This window comes from Rhea pennata, chromosome 2, assembly GCF_028389875.1.
Source record: "Rhea pennata isolate bPtePen1 chromosome 2, bPtePen1.pri, whole genome shotgun sequence".
In the NCBI taxonomy this organism is placed as follows: Eukaryota; Metazoa; Chordata; class Aves; order Rheiformes; family Rheidae; genus Rhea; species Rhea pennata.
Window position 1 is genome coordinate 4,594,827 of NC_084664.1, and position 17,331 is coordinate 4,612,157.

The 17,331-nt window shown below is 42.5% G+C and overlaps 1 protein-coding gene across 7 annotated transcripts in view; it reads right to left on the minus strand.

Moving 5' to 3' along the window:
- Positions 1–6,507, minus strand: part of ADCYAP1R1 (ADCYAP receptor type I) — a 130,592-nt gene extending 124,085 nt beyond the window's left edge. For 6 of the 7 annotated variants that reach the window (XM_062568749.1, XM_062568748.1, XM_062568747.1 and 3 more), the window contains exons 1-3: positions 6,439–6,507; positions 5,991–6,122; positions 5,744–5,882 (exon numbers count right to left, since the gene is read on the minus strand). The gene's annotated coding sequence lies outside the window, so the exon portion shown is untranslated. The remainder of the gene's footprint in view (positions 1–5,743; positions 5,883–5,990; positions 6,123–6,438) is intronic. The other variant, XM_062568743.1, reaches the window with a different exon arrangement.
- Between the last annotated feature and the right edge of the window lie 10,824 nt (positions 6,508–17,331).

Genomic DNA, 17,331 nt, shown 5'->3' on the forward strand with positions numbered 1-17,331 from the left:
TGCAACCTTAATTCCAGTCTACATATGATTGTGTTGGGAGAGGTTTGTCTGCATCTCTTTTTCATTATTTGAATTTCAATAAATATTTTTAAAAGTCATAGTTAAGGAGAAAGGTGTTAGCTAAATCCATTTATCAACTGACAGTTGGTTTTTGTTAGCTTAGGACAGAGGGTGTATTATAACAAGAAAGTGTTGAGCTATTGATTTATGGCAAAAAGCTGGCTTTCAGGTCACCTAATTCTAGGCATGTCAAGTGCTCCAAGCTGGCCCAAATGTATTTCATGGGGTGCCAGCCCTAAGCTAATGAGATCTGGTCAACATTCATTTACATCTTCTCGCAACACACAGTGTAGCTATTCACAAGTCGGGTGTATTGGATCGGGCTTGGAGCATTGCACAGCTTCTTCTGGCTGGCTCCGGGATCAGGCAAGGCGAGCTTGCGTGTGCCTGCAAAAACACGTGCCGCTGTCCCAGACGTGCTCTCGTGCGGATGTGCCCCCACCTGGTCACAGACTGACAAAGAAGCTTCAGCTGGTAAATCCCTCTTAGGAAAGGGATGTGCTCTGAAGATAGGAAGTGTCAATACAGTGAGGAAGCCTCTGAGATCCAAAGTAATCAATGAATAAAATACGCAAATATATAGGGTGCTGCCTGGGACGTGTGGCATGACTGGTCCCTGCAAGGGACAGGCCAAACCTGCTGCTGGTTGGGTAAATGGAAGAAGACAGTGACGAATTTGCGGGAACCACCACAGCAGGTTTAGGCAGTTAGAAAACTGGACACCTATCATGATTTGCCATTGCTATGAGCTAGCACAAAATTACTAGTCTTCCCCTGAGCAAAGATGAGAGCAAGGGAGGGATTATGCTTCTCAGACCTGTCTCCAAGATAACACAGTGGGATTTATTTCACCAAACTCAAATGTGAAGCTTTGCACCGGTTACTGCAGGAGCCCCTGTAGAGCGATTCATCTGACCCACTTCAGGGCGAGATGAACCACCCTCTGCATGGATAATACAGAGAATCAGGGAGGATTTTGCCCAGAGGTGACCATCTACTTTTCAGACACCTAAGTGAGAGTACATGCAAGTCACCCCAGTATGCCAAACACCCCTCCTGATTGAATGCCTGCTTCCAAGTGAAATGAATGAGGGTTTTGCCAGGGCATTCCTTGAAGTCAAGACTTCACCTTGAGAATAGGGCATTTTACACCCCCCCCCCCCCCCCGGCTGCTACAGGACCTTATGATACATCTGCTACCTATGACAAAAAAAAAAAAAAAAAAAAAAAAAAAAAAAAAAAAACACGATTCCACCACACATCCTTCGAATAACAAAATTTCCCACCAAAATTCCCACTCAATCAGATAGGACAATACGCTGTCCTTCTTAGGAAAAAAATAGCAGATTTTGCCTCATTCCGAGGAACTGAGCAATAAAAATTTATGCTATTAACCCAGTACGCAGATCGAAAGAACTTTTGCTGTCCTAACTCCTAGCTTCATTTAGCAGGCCCAACAAATCCCAAATAAGAGACTATAATCATCCTTCCATTGGCAGCTACTGAGCAACTGTGACCCAAGAATCCCAAATGAAAGACAAATGCTGTTGTGATTTAGATATTTTGTGAAATGCCTCGACAACAGACAGACATACCTCCAAACAGATATGGCTGTAATGGTGTATGTTCAAGAAGGAGCTGTTAAAGTTTCCAGCATGTTATAAACAGACATCGTCATTATTGTTATTATCATCATTACTGTTAAGAAGAAGAAAAGGAATTAGGCCATATAAATATTTACAACCTTTTCTAACACTTTTAGGGTGAATTTTAAGTTAGATTAGCACAAATTGGAATAACTGATTTGTTTTTTATGTGTAAAATATCTCAATAGTTTGAAGCAAAGATTTTCACACATTTTAAAACATTTAAAAAGAAATGTTAAATGAATAGATCAGAGTGCTTTCAGATCACGGTCCTACGATAAAGTCTGAAAGCAAGGCATTAAAATAATTCAAGTAGCAACACCTCACCCCAACCAAGGGTAAACGCTGACACCTGAACGAGTGGGAGGGAGACTGTCAGAATGACTCCAGGGCAGATAAACTTGGATGTCAAATGCAAATCAGCTCATTTCTTGGGACAGTTATGCTGGAAGAATTTAGATACAGCAGCAGCACAGAATTAAAGCAGCAAATGTGTCCCAGCAGCTGTGTCCACGTATTTGTGCAGAATTCTTTCCGAGGGAATATTCCCCAGCACAAAAGCCATGTTAGCTCTGCATGCTCTGTGTGACGAGGCTCCTATTTTTCTTTGGGAATTGGAATGATTTCATGCCTCCTCAGGAGCTATACCCTGAAATTATTAGACAGATTACTCTACAGCTCAGGCCATCAGTTTGCACAAGGATACAATCAACAAATTGCAGTGAATTACCTAAACAAGACTCTGAGAATCTGGCCTATTTTACAAGAGTCCCTTGTTTGCCTATTGGAGATAAAAATTCAAGACGAAGAAAACAGTCATTAAACTGAGAGAGCAAATTTACAAAAGGTGGTCAGAGAATAAAAGACAAGCAAAAAAAGAGGAGGGAAAAAACACAAAAAAAATACAAAGTATTTTGCAGAAAAGTCTGCCGTATGTGCCGTCGGTACCCAGAGTTTCCAATAGCCACTTCACACACATGAATTCTAATATTTATTACTGATTGCTAACAACTACCAAATACTTTTTTTTTCTTTTGCATGTAAAGCCTTTCTTGAGAATTCAGCGCAGAGGGAACTGGAAAAGTATCTCGCCAAGGGATGCCGTATGCAGCGGGTAGTAGGAGTTCTCTGAACCACGGTGGTGGTAAAGCTGTTCCTGCCAACACGTTACCACTAAATACGACTTAAAAGTTACGGGATGGCTGAAAAAGAGCAGGGATCTCACTGGTGCATTTCGGAGCCTTTCGATAGGGTTGTTCCTGTTTTGCATTGGCGCGAAGGCTCGCTTCAAAGTCCTGGGGAGGCACCGAGTCCAGCCCCTGCTGTCCTCACAGGTGACACAGGACGACCGGATCGCAGACGTGAAAGGAGAAAACAGGGGAACACAAATCAACATGAAAATGCATGTTGCTGACTTAAAATTTTGGTTGAGGCTGTTGCTTCTGGGCCAGGTAGTAGGGTGATGTAAAATTGAGTATCTCCGCTGTCCGCTATATCCTGATATCAGCTTAACTACCCTGAGCCTCCTGGTAAGTAAATGACTCTTCAGTTAAATCAAGAGAAACTGTAAGATCTGATTTATTCCTGCAAGTCTTTCACCCTGATACAAGTTATAGCATGATCCTGTCCTGAGTTTACTTCTTTTTCTTTTCCCCCCTTCTGTGATTCTTAAATTGAATATTGCTGGTTTCATCAGAAGATAATCTGAGCTAATTTAGGATTTAGACTGTTTGTACTAAGAGTGCTCAGAAGGAAGGAAAGAAAAACAAAATCTGCTATATTCAAATGAATCAGCTTGGGGACAGAGGTCCCAACTGATCAAAGGCGCAGGCACATATGGAACTCAACCCCAGGAAAAAAAATATCTCCGGGACGCCGGCTCAGTCAGCCAAATCAAGAGAAATGTGATGAACAAAGGTTTGAACGTGATCAACAGCACAGCCCACAACCTCAGAGATCTCTGTTTCTTTCCTCCCTGGTAGAAACAAAGCTACAACAAAGCTTCTGCCTCCGTGTTTATGAGATTCACATATACGCTGACAACGGGAGATCTACAACGCTGCGTGCGGCTGTGACACCACCGTGCGAACAGCAGACATCTTAAACGTGCGGGGAAGAAGGAGCACCCTGGCTTTCTTGCAGGGACACCAACGAAAGCCGGATGGCTCGAGCCAAGGAGCGCTCGCAGCGCTTAGCTCCCTGCTTAACGATCAGCGCGCTGGGCTGGCGAGCTTTCCTTCCGACTTTCTGCGGAGCCCCCACGACCTTCGAGTCGGTTCGGTGCCAACGGTTATCCTTCCAGTCACTGCACACATGCCTTCGACTTGAGAAAACAAGACGAGAGAAGCCCTCCACGCCACAACGTCCACGATAAATTGCCGGTACAGTAACAGATCAATCGCCGTTGCCCTGAATGGTCAACAAAGCAGCAACCGCTGCCCTCAGCACATAAAAACAAAAAAAAATGTATATATATACACACACATGCATATAAATACATATATATGTGTATATATATATATATATATAAAATCCAGAACTATCACTGAGATACAAATGGAGACATCAACTTTAATCGAGCTCCCATTACTGCACTGAATAGCCCTGCTTAGCTATTCATTAGACTGGAGCAGTGTTGTTTTACTCATCTTTTAGGACAACTTCCTTCAAGACAGTTCCAGTGTGTTTTGCACTAGCTAAGCAAGGATGCTTGCATAATGCGTTCTTTTTCTGCAGCTATACCTGCATCATTTTAAGCAGTTTGCCTTCCTGCTGTCATTGACAGTAACCTTAAGCAATCGTATATTCCCTTTAATTAAAATGTATTAGCCATGGAAACGTTTCCCACTGTACCTTACCGGCGTTGCATAGGAAGAATACAGAAGGGAAATGTCTGTGTACCCAAATAACATCAAATGAAAATCTATTTGTATTTTTGTTGACTCCAGCAGACTAAAAAAAAAAAAAAAAAAAAAAAAAAGCCCTACTTCAATCACATCTCATATTGCAATATCAGTCAAACACATGCACTGTAATTAACATACACAAACAAAGCGGACAGTAATCCATAATTCACAGGAAAGAACCAGGTCACTCTGCTGCCCTATCCATTTTGGTTAACATTTATTATTATTATTATTATTATTATTATTATTATTACTATTATTACTTACAGTGCTACCTCTAGCTATCAGCCAGATTCTGTTTACCAGCAAATTCAATGCAGAGGAAAGCCACCGACTTCCAAGTTCTTCCAGGTGAACTTCTATGTAAGTGGGATGATCATCTAGCCACAAACACCACTATGTCACTAAACAGTTCTGCTTTGCCTTTTTCCATGCCTTTTCCACTCCTGAACACCACGCTGCATCATCTTTCTCATGCTGGCGGTACTGTTAAGATTCCAGTACATACCTGGACCCATTCATATGTTAAATTCACAGCCTAGCAGTGAGGAGTCTGTCCTGCATGCTAGCGCTCTGACTGAGATGTGCTTTGCATAGGGACAGCGATATTAGAGCCCGCTGTTCAGATTCTGATGAGGAGAGGTGCACAGAGGTGTGCAAGCAGAGGTCAAAGGCACGTTAACATCAATTTTGACTACTACCCTACGGTAAAAAAAATAAAGAAGTCCTGCCTTGGTGCACCGGCCGAAGGGCGAATCAGAGTTTCTGCGGCAGGTGAAGATGCAGAGCTGCGAAGGGAGCCTTGAGCCTGAAAATGCCAACAGCAGCACTGGGTCTGTTAGCAATCAGGTTTTATTTACCAGCCATGTTGTGTGTGTTAAGGAAAGAGAAAAAAAAACGAAAAAAAAAAAGAAAAAAAAAAAACACAGACGTGCTTCCCATGCCGAGCACGTTGACCTGTCCCCGCGCGCCGAGGGAAGAGGTATTTCTCGGAACGGAGTGAAAAAGGGCAAAACGCCCGGCGCGGCCGCATCTCCGGAGCCCGCTCCGGCGGGCGGGAGCCGGGCACGGCGGGGAGGTGCTCGGCGCTGCCGGAGCGGGGGCCGCGGAGCGCGGAGGAGCGGCACTTACCGCGGGCGCGGGGCGGTGCGCGGCGGAGATGCTGCGGTAGGAGTCGGGGCGAGGCGGTGCGCCGCGGTGATGGGCTCCCGGCGGCGGCCCCTCTTCCCAAGAGCCCTCCGGAGCAACTGAGCTGCCGGCACGGGGGAAACTGCCCAGAGGAGAGAGCCCGGCGTCTTCCTCCACCCCCCCCTCCCCAGCACACACACACACACGCTGCCCAGCCCTTCCCCACCTCCCCCTCCTCCTCCTCGCTCACACCGGGCGGAGGAGGGGTCGGCGCCTCCGAGGGAAAGCAAAATTCCTCCTCCCTCGCCCGCCGCTCATGTCCAGGCTGCCTGTGCACGGGGGATGATGGGCCACGTCCTGGCCATGAAGGAATGTGCCATCGCTAAATCCAAAAAAAAAAAGGGGAGGGGGGGAGAAAAAAAAAAAAAGCGGCAAAGAAGGGAGGCAGGAGATTTGCAAACTTTTTTTTTTCCCCTCTCTCTCTCTCTTCCTCCCCCCCCCCCCCACCCCCTTTGGAAATCGGTGTGGCGTCGGGAGTGGCGGGGGTGGGCAGGAGAAGCGGCTGGAGGAGAAGGGGCGGAGGGAGGGGAGCGGCGGGGGGGGGGGTCAGGTTGGCTCGGCTCTGCCCCGGCCGCGGCCCGGGGCGATGGTGCGGCCGCCGCTGCGCTCGCCCGCGCACCGCTGCGCGGCTCTCCTACCCAGACAATGCTCTGCAAAGCGAGCTGGTCCTGCGGAGAAATGCGAACACCTCCTCCCCCGAGTGCCTGAGGAAAGGGAAGGCGACATGGAGCCAATCGCTTCTCCTTGGCTACTCTCATTAGTATGGAGGAGAGAGAAAGAAACCAATGAGGACCGCGGAGGGGGAGGGGTTTATTCAAATTAAGTTGCTTAAATCAAACTCTTTTTTTTTTCCTTTTCTTTTTCTTTCCTCCTCTTTGCCCTCCCCCAACTCCTCCTTCTCCCTGTCACTTAAACACCATCTCTGCTGCCCCATAGATTTTTCACTTGGTGAGACAGAGTCAACAAAATATGGTGATGGAGGGAGGATGGTGTCACTGCTGGAAGGAGGAAGGGGATGTGGGAGGGAGGAGGGGAGACAGTTTCTCCCTTGAGCTGCAGAAGAGTAGGTGGCAAAGAAAAGCGGCAAAGTAGCTCAAGTTGGCAGGGAGGGAAAGTGGAGCAGGAGTTTCACCTAGAAATGTCATTTTGCAGATGGTATTTCCAGATGGGCAAGTGGCCTGTGTCCAGGACGAACTCTCTGAGCTTGTGGAAATTGTCTCTTCCCCTTCCACAGCAGAGAGACACACACTCAGGAAGGGAAGTGACTGCACAGGAACGACAGCAGCTGCATGGACCTCATCTCATGGCTACACAGCGTGAGGTGCCCCCTCAACAAGCGGTGCAAGAAGGGTAGCTCTTACTGGAGAGGAGCTGTAGAGAAGACCAAAGCGGCTGGTGAGAGGAAAAGAGATGTCCAGCCACATCCTTTGGTGTCTGGAGAGCAGCAAGGAGGCTTATGCCCCCACGAGGGAATCTCTCAAAAGCATCCAGTCTCTGCTCCCGCTGGCAAAGAGCAAAACCCTCTCCCTGACCCTGGGAACCGACCACTAGAAGAATCTAAAAATCTTCAGCCGAGACAGTGATCCAGGCCTCGAGGAGCCATCTACTGCTACAACCATACTGCTCCCAGGCCCTGCAGATCCATGTCAGGAACCAGAGATACTGAAAGCCTGCATCTCTGTCCAAATTCCCTGGGACCTGTGCTGCATGAGCACCTTCCAGGTTATGAGGGTCTTCCAATGACCGTAAAATTCCACAACCCCTGCGATACCAATACTGTGACTCTTCCCAGTGTGGAGGTCCTTCCCTCCACTTGACTTTCACCTCTTTCCCTACGTTTTCTGCATCTCCCTTCCAAGTATCCTCTACCTTCCATTTCTCTTAGCATGTAAAACCGTTTCAAATTCTCCTTGCCTTTACTCTGTTTTCAGATTAAACAAAGGAAAAACAATTTAATTTGGTCACAAGAGCAACCAAAAATGTTATCAGTTCAGGGATCACTTGTATGTTATTCCCAGTGCAGGTGCAGGAGCCTGAGAGGGATGCAGCTCCACAGCAGAACAACTGGACAAGGCAGTGTGCATGTTCCCAGTACGCTGGCAATTAAAAGCCCCATGGCTACATATCCACCTACTCGTCAGAAATGTATGCACAGGCACAATGTGGATGCATCCAGCTCTGCTTTTTATTCCAGCATCATGGAGCAGGCCAGAGAATCAGCTGGACTTTTCAAAGCTTTCCTTTACATTTTCTCCTTCCCTGCTTATGCTAGCTTCTCTAGTTACACCTTACATTTTTTTTAGCAACCATGCTGAATGAAAGAAAAAAAAATAGACATCTACATTAAACAGCTGAGATTAAAAACCCAGTGCAGTCTTTAGAGACAGCAGAGAGAGAAAAAAATGATATCTTTCAAACCTACTTTATATGTATACCTTAGGATAAGATCCCATTTAATTTAAGAACTAGATTTCCATAAACTATAAAGGGAGCCAAGAGTAACTAAACCAGATATAGACACCTATCACTTACTCAGATGTATCACAACAAGCCTTATTTTACTACATCCTAAAGGATAAGATACAGGACAAAGAAATATCCATGCCCCTGTGAGATATTTATGTATATATACACACACTTATACGTACATACATATATACATATACATATATGTATATAGTGTGCTCTTGCTCTGCAATAAATGTAAGGAAGCTTAGCCCATAGTGATGTTTGCTTTAGGGGGCTTGGCAGTAGCAGTGGGCATGAAAGCAGGCATCATGGAGAAGCCGAGGTGCTGTAAATTCACTCCGGACTGGACAGGAAGCTGTTTATATGGCCATCCTCAGAGGGAATTTAACTGAATCAAAGCCCTCAATCTTGGCGTGCAGTCTTCTTCCATTTTTCTCCCTCCCCTGGTCCTGTAAGGAGGTTTATTAGAGAACATCTATACTTTCTGTCGTCAGTTCCTCACTCTTTCCTCACACATGTGCTGCTACAGTAGATAATGGAGCTGGCCACCCTGAAAAATCAATGGGAGAAGATATATATTAAGCTTAGTTTACAGTGCATGTATATTAGGCTAACCTGCCTTTGAGTGCAGCTTCTCCAAATGCAAAGATCACCCACCAGAAGAAAGACACTACACAAAAACACGCTGCTAGCTAGCTTGCGGGTCAGCTATAAAGAAGAAACATACTTATCTGAATTGTGATAGACATTCCTTGTCTTGATCTGGCTTCGTAGACTGCCACACGACAACACATAACATCTCAAGGGCAAAAGGTGGGATTCAGTCTGCAGATTAAGAAAGGTGAATTACACTCCCATTATAGTCGATGGAGATCTAGTCACTACAGTCAGTGAATCCTAAGATATATTCAGCTCACTGTAAAATAAATACTTCCATGTGGTCAACAGCTCTTTGTACTCTGTTGGCTCACTACATATCTACAACTTAGGTAAGATTTAGGGAGCAATCAGTTGCCTTATGATGAATGAATGGTGCTTTTTGAAATGCCCTAGAACTTTCCTGTCCCCAGCTGCAGGTCCCAGAGGGTGGTGGGTCTCTGATAGCTCCTGTATTATATCTGCCAGGCAGAGTACAGTTCAGGTGACGAATGCAGGATTCTGCACCAGAGTGAAATCCTACTCAGAAGTTGAGAACACAGTTTTCATTAAAGTCAAAATTATCTTCCCTATCCAAAGTTTTCCCTCTCTCTGGAGCCTCAGCCTCTCTTAGCAGAAGGGTAGAATCTGTTCATTCCTCTTTGCAGGTAAATAAGTTGAAGATGTCCTCTGACAAGCTCTTGTGATTCACAATCAAATGGTTAAAGAAATTACACTGTGTGAATCACCCCTCCGTTGGAAGCTGCATTCCCACTGAGGGGAAAGGAATGTGTATCAGCTTCTCTAAAATAGAGGAAATGGGCAAAATGAACAAGATACAATAGGAGGTCAGCAAGCTAATCAAATATATGGAATGACTTATTTGTATGGACTGAATAGACTAGGACTCTTCAGCTTTAAAAAGAGACAACTGAAAGGGAAAATGCTGAAAGCTGATAAAATCATGACTGGCGTTGAGAAGGTGAATAGAGAAAAAAATATATTTGTTGTCCATGCTAACACAAGTACTGGAAAATGTCAGGCTAAAATCAATGGGGATCTGGCTCTAAACAACTCAAAAAATCTTAATATGTTACACAACATTAAAAGTTTCCAAAGATTTAAAACAAATCCATGGAGACAAACACCAAAAGACCAGTTCTGGCATCAAATGTCTCTTGAGGCACAGGTCTATACGTACCAGGAGAGCATTTAGGGCACTTATGCCTGTATGCCTGCCCTCACTTCATATTCTTTTTGAGGGATCTGCTATTGGCAAGAATAGGTGGATTTTTTGACTTGATCACTAAGCTCTGAGCTCTCTAGCTAGGAGGCTGAGACACACTTGTTTCTGCCAACTCGATTTTGAGGATAGTTACCTCTAACAGAAGGTCCAAGTAGAGAGCTGTAAGGTAGTAACTTCTTACCTCTCCATACCGTGACTAGCCACAGGCTACCAAGAGACACTTTATGCATCAGCCTTTTTATTTTTAGGGGATACCTAAAGCACAGGCTTCATTAGACATCTTTCAGAAATATATAATGTCATTAAAGTCTTCACACAAAGTACCTTGACATTCAGCTTTTCTCTGTTCAGGAGTTTCTCTCACTATTTTTTTTTTTTTTTTTTTTTTTTATTTTTAGTTTCAAGGAAGAAAATTGTACTGGAATCAGATTGGGTGTGTTTAAAAGGGAAAAAAGGATGGAGAAGTTTCATTTCAGTGCTTTCTCAATAAAGTGTTTTGAAAATTTGGTTTCCTTTTTGACATGTTTAGCAAAATACTTGAGTCAATCTGGAAAAAAGTTTTATACTTTTTTTTCAGATTGTGTAGGGGGAAAAGATGCTTTGGACTGACACAAATTGATTTTTAAATATATATATATATATATATGTTTTTTTTTTTTTTTCAATTACCCTTCAGACCTAAGCTGAAAACCTCCAGCACTCTCATACTTTATTTACAACCTCCCTATTGCTGTGTGGCCAAGATATATCCTACCTCATTTTATGCACTTAGATGAGTAAGGTTTTCTAGGACTTTCCTTGTCTTGATTTTTCCTTGCACCCTGTCTTGATAGCTAGACCTCTCAGGTGAGCATTGGGATACCTCTAAGATATCAGTCTCTGTTCACTGACTATGAGAAGGAACCTACAGTGACTATACCCTTCATCTCATTAAAGTACTTCTAGCTATATGAGATAAATGGGTAATACATGTATATCACATATGCAACCTAATTAGTATTTTCAGGTATAAACTGTAATGACATAAGATACTGCTATTTAGGAGAAAATGATCTGCAAAACAATCATTTCTAAAAGAGGGTATTACTATCAAACGTGAACAAATAAATGTCAAGCAATACTTCTACTGGTGGCATTCTTGGTAGTTTGGCTATGCTCTTCTGAGATATTTGCCTCTCAAAGTCAGTTCCTTGAGTGTAGGCTATTATTTTATCCAGTTTCATAATTATGTTCTCTAAAGTATTCTGTGAGTGGAAGGCACTCAGATGTCTATGTTCAGTTAATAGACAGCTGAATTACACGATAATGTTTCTGTTCCTTAGTTGGATAACCGAACATTCATGTTTGTGTATTTAAGGTTCAATTTCTGTTTTGGTTTGCAAAGTAATCTTGGAATTTGAGCCCCTAAAAGTTTATAGAAAGTCTGGAGAAAGCAAAAAAAGATTTGAGGTTTGAAAAATCAAAATGCAAGTTCTCTAGATAAAGTGTTTGCTAATAATTATAGTGAGTGTTTGCTAAATTCTACTCTACATCTTCCTCCTTACTGATTTTCTTAAGCTGATTTTTTTAGGGGGAACAAATGGATAAGAACTGTAACATAAGTATAAACAACCAGATGGGAATGCATTCTTATTCTGAATAGTAAGAGCTGCCTAATCATGCAGATGTGATCACAGTATGCTGGTATAAGAAGGAACATTGGATCAGATGGTGCTAAAGGGAGCGGAAGTTGAAATGAGCAATCTGAAGCGGTATCCACCTTATACTACTCAGCTCCTCTCTATGAGGATACGCAAAGCTGGTGCTGGTTAAGGAGGAGCACCTCCAACAAGGCAAGGATGCAGAGAAAGGCTGGGCTTAAACTGTGTATTAAGCTCAGGCTGTGGCTCTGGATTTTGTCTTGATGAACCTGTGAACCTGCTGTTGTCATATCCGAAATCAGACTCAAGTTTCAAATGGAAGGCAACGGCTGACATTAGCACTGCTCAGCTGAAATGAGAGCTAGTCTACTGATTTCATTTTCTTTGTTCCTGGAAGTCTGGTTCTCAGACCGTTGCAGCCAAGAATATATAATCGTATGTGAATTAAGTCTTCTGCCTTCTAGGAAGGCAGGGAAGAAAATATATAGTGCATTGCTAGCTCTGGTCAGAACTGTAGGTCAGCAACCAAGTAGGTCATCTGAGAAGCTCTTAGGGACAGCCTCTACGCTGTGACTCATGTCCTGCTCAAGTACACCTCGGAGCACACAAGACAGCTGGCTTGCAGCACAGGAGGGGTTACGTGGAGACAAAAAAAGGATCACTAGGAGTATAAGGACCTTTGTTAGGGTCACAGTCCTGAGAACACTTGTTCGTGTCCTTTACTTTGTTGTCATGAATCATCCTACCAATTTAGTGAGTCTGCTCAAAGCAGTAGAGCTATATACTATGCATAAGTGTCATGAGGATTTTTAGAGGAGGAGAAGCTTGCTATTTTCAAATAAATATTCTTGGGGAGGAGGTGGTTTGTTTTATTTATTGGGGGGGGTGGATTGTGGCATCTTTTTAGTAGAGCATGCGAGAAATGGGGAGAGAGCTTGTTATTAATATTTGCCTTAGGATAGTGGATATCATAGTGGGATAAAGTCCATAAGCTGTTAGCAGAAATAAGTGTGCCCTGGAAACCAAATGTTGTCAATCATTCATGTTTTCCAACAAATGTGGGAAGAGTCCACACAGGTATACAAACCTTCATGGACTTTTATCAGGAAGAAAAGTGTGGATACCTATCAATAATTTTTAAAGATTTTTCTTAAAATCAAACCCACTCTAGAAAGTTTTCACCTCAACCTTCAAACCTGAAAGGTGGTTTAAGGTGAGTACACAAGAAAATTTTCACTTTGCAAATGATAGTTTGAGGATTTAGGGCATAAGCCCTGATTGAGACAATTTCTCCTTTATTAAAGCATAAGAAAGACACAGTGAAGCAGATTTCAAGAAGTCTGAAGATAGACTCTGTAATGATGAACATGCTTTGTTGCTCAACTATCAGTGGAAATTGTGTTCAGATATGCTCTTTCTCCCTCTGCCTTTTCTTTTTTAAAAATTTTAATTTATTTTTTTTTCTTTTTTCTACTTCTGGCTGAAAGTCAGCTGTCTTTGCTAAATATCACAAAGATAAAATTCTTCTCTCCACTTCTAGAAGTTTTCTCATCTGCTGTCCACACATTTCATGGTAATCTCTGTAGTCCAGTGGAGATCCAATCATCTACAGCCTGTAGCTTCTTTGGCTATCCACTTCCCTTCTCTGACCATGACAATATAAGACAAACAATCGTGGCAGATTCATGAGAAAATTCGGTCCTTCTTTCTTTTAACAGGAATACAAGAAAATATTAAATTAGATTATATCTTCACTGCAAGAATGTAATTACTCCCAAAGGTCTGTCAAATCTAAGAGAGAAAAGTAAAAACTAAAGTTAGTGATTGGAAGCAAAAGCCAGACAAATTCACTTATAGCATAAGAAGTACTTTCTTAAAGAGGGAAGAAAATTAACCACTGGAATAGGATACCAGAGGAAGTTGTGAGATTCTTGAATTTGTCAGTTCTCTTTCAACAGTAATAATGAAAATTATTAGAGTTAAATAGGGAAATGTTGCGCAAAGACAGACACAATATGTGTTACTTGCCTTAATTGCTAAAATCAAAGTCACGCTGAACAAAAGACTTCATACTTCACCACCTTTATGCAGAAACAAGACAAAGCAGAGTGTCACTTTGGGGGAAACAATCCAAAAAGTTATATTTAACACTCTTTTTATTTTCAAGCTGTTTAACTTGCATTTTTTTAATCAATTATGCTTGTTTTACATAATCTTAGAACAAAATACGTGCATAAAGTCAATAGGTTTAATATAACTTGTTTTGGATTTTTGTCACAGTAATTCATCAGAATTTAACTTAGCTCTTCACACGTTTGACATCTGAAATGAAGAGCTCCTCACATTTTATTTTAAATATCACCTTTGGTTCTGCTTTCTGTTCAGCCAAAGCACACTCAGATCCCAGTAAGTTGACACAGCAAAAGGTAGATATACTGCATTCTCATCCTAAAATATTGGCAGTCTGTGAGGTTTATTGCCTTGCAACAACAAGATTAGCAAGAATCAACTACTACTAATGTCCGGGGCAAGCCATTCTTCCTCTTTATTTCATCAAAAAATCATTAATTCATTAAATCTCTGTCCTGCAATCTAATTTTTTCTTACTCAGTTTAAATTCTTGTATAAAGGCTGCAACATTCCCTCTTTAATCAGCGCAAAGCTTTGCACTGTATCCAAGTATGGCTGTTTGCATCTCTCCTAGTTTTCATTCCTCTGATATCCATGCATCTGGCTGTTGCTTTAAAGATACTCATTTCACCTACCTGTCTACCATCTTTCACTCCCTCCATTCACCTTCTCATTTTTTTGTGGACCTTTCCAAAGAGGAAACTCAGTGAGATATTCACCTGACCCACTTATGTCAGTTCAGAAGCTTCTTGCAGCCCTCCTCAGCATCACACCTGGGGATCTCACAACCTCCAGGAGTAAAATTACCACCTTGTCTGAAGTGGTGAAATATCAGATTTTGGAAATATTGGTATGGAAACTCTAAAAATCTAGGATGCCATCATTCAACTCATTTCCACTCAATAGTAAGGGTGAGTGTCACAGTGCCTCCCTAGTGGAAAGGATTCCTAAAACATGTGTCCCCTCTGAAAATAACACTTTGGGATGGGTTTGTTCCACGAAGTAAAGGTATCTACAGTGTAAATGTTTGCGTGTATAAATGGGGAGCGACTATCGCAACAGCGTCCTCCTCCATATGTGCACATACTATGTAGAACTAAAGTTAATAATTCTTGTAATACACATTGCCAATGCCATTTTAGTGAGCATTTAATCGTCACAGACAAAATACATCCCTCAGATGTCTCCCATGATATCCTTAGCTTTTCACCAAGCATGTGTGCACTCGATCAGTTCTACATACAGGATAAAATTATGTATTGCAAAATTGCTACAGTGTCATTTAGTATATCTAAAGCTATTTCTCCATAAATGTATTACTTCTAAGTCAAAAGCACATATCCTGCAGGTGCATCAAGAATTAAGCCAAGACAGATTCTGTTTGAAAAGTGATGGATCAAGGTATTGAAGACTTGAGCTAAAGTTTTGGCAGTGACCTCAATGATTTTTTGAGATGTCATTTTTCCTTCTCTTTCTCAGTTTCCCATTTAAAAAACATTTTTTTTTCTAGAAAGTACCAAAACAACTGTGAAATATATAGTATTTTTGCCACTTTCTCATGGAGACGTGATACACTCTATAGGTAAAACAGTACAACACCAGGAAAAATACCTGTTGTTTCCTTTGGGACTAGCAATTGGCATTCTTGTTTGTGGTAACCCATATTCGATGAAAATTTTGTCAGTAGCATGGAAAGGCCAAAATTAGAGTGGTTCTCCACATATCTGTAATCATGATAGTGATTTTGAAGACTCTGTTTTGCTGATAAATATTTCAAGAAACCGCAGAGACACTAACACTGCAACATTATCCAGTTTTCTGCAGTAAGTATGAAAACACACTTCAGCCACAATGCCTCTGAACACTAAATGTTCCCTTTATTTATTTCTAGTTCTTTTTTTTACGAGCAATAAAGTACATTATTCTATCAATTCTGCTCTTTTCCACATAGGACCACAATGAAATGCTCTGAATGAACGTGGATTGGAAATCTAGGGAAAAAAAAAAGAAAGAAAATATCATCTCAAGCAATAAAGACTTTATATATGGTGAAGCTGCAATTTCTGTGGACATCTCTTTCATTCTTCTTCTTCTTGCTTTTTAAGAGCTTCCCAAATCATGACAGGCAAGCAGGCAGGTTTAACACAGTCATTCCACGTTGCGCAGAATTCCCTCCAGGACGCAGCAGTGAAATTGCCAGCGCTTGCTCTGATTTGGAGTACTTCATTATAACTGCTGGGGAATCGCAGGCAGGAATCTGCAACGTGACTCGGAAGTAGCTCCACGGGGGAACCGAGCAGCCTGGGGGTTCCTGAACAATAACGAACCAAGCGTTGGTGAAATAATAATTACCCTCTGTGCTTGAAACACGGCTCATCACAGAGCCCTGCGATGTCCCCAGGCAGTCGGATGCAGGTTTCGTGTTCTGCACCGCTAGAAACGCGCCGTGTCGCCGAAGAGAAGCAAGGTACCTGCTAACGGAGCGCGTCACCCGCTGGATAACGCAGGGTTATAGCGGGGGTGGAAGCTCACGCCGATGTTCGGACAGCCTCATCTGCTGCCTCCTTTGTATTAAACAATTTGCAAACACAAAAGTATTTTTTTCCTTCCCAGATGAGTTTAAAATATATATAGAATCATAGAAAGGTAAGGTTGGAAGGGACCTCCAGAGATGATCTAGTCCAACCCTCAGCATAGCCTGCACGGGGATTGAACCGTGACCTTGGCATTAGCAGTGCCATAGCTATGATAGAGGAAAATAAATAAATAAAATAAAAGGAAGGAAAAGGAAGTATTTTACAGATTTGAGTTTACTGATAAACATATTAGGATTTTTTTAAGGCATTTATGTACCTAGTAACTCCTATAGCAAGCTACCTAAGTAACCTTACCTGGGAAATATAAGCACTGTTGTCCATATGGACTTTCCATTTCGAATGAGTCCAGAAATCAGGGCAGGCTGTTTGCCAAGTTCCTTCTTGTTTCCTTCAGTGTAAATCTAAAACAGTGGTTTTCAATATCTTCCCATCTGTGAACTGCTATATTTTCTTCCCCTCCAGTGCTATATAGCACATGTAAGCCTACAAATAGCTCAGCTACCCTAGCTGCCACAAGCCATCAGGGACAACGGGTCAAAAGCCAATCTGGAGTAATTCAGAATTATTACCTTCTAAGCCTGTGAAAAAGCAAATAAGCTGGAAAGGAGGAACACAATGACACCAGCACCATCTTCAGTCCAGGAAGGTTTTGGATAGTGATACCAATGTAGCAGAATTGGATGTAGCCCTCACCTCTGGGGTGGGACTTGGTAGCTATGTATTCATGGTTGTGGAAGAGGACAGAACAGGGAGTGGAAAAAGAAACCATTAAAATGGTGGAACATTTGGGAAGCCCAAGGACTATAAATGAAG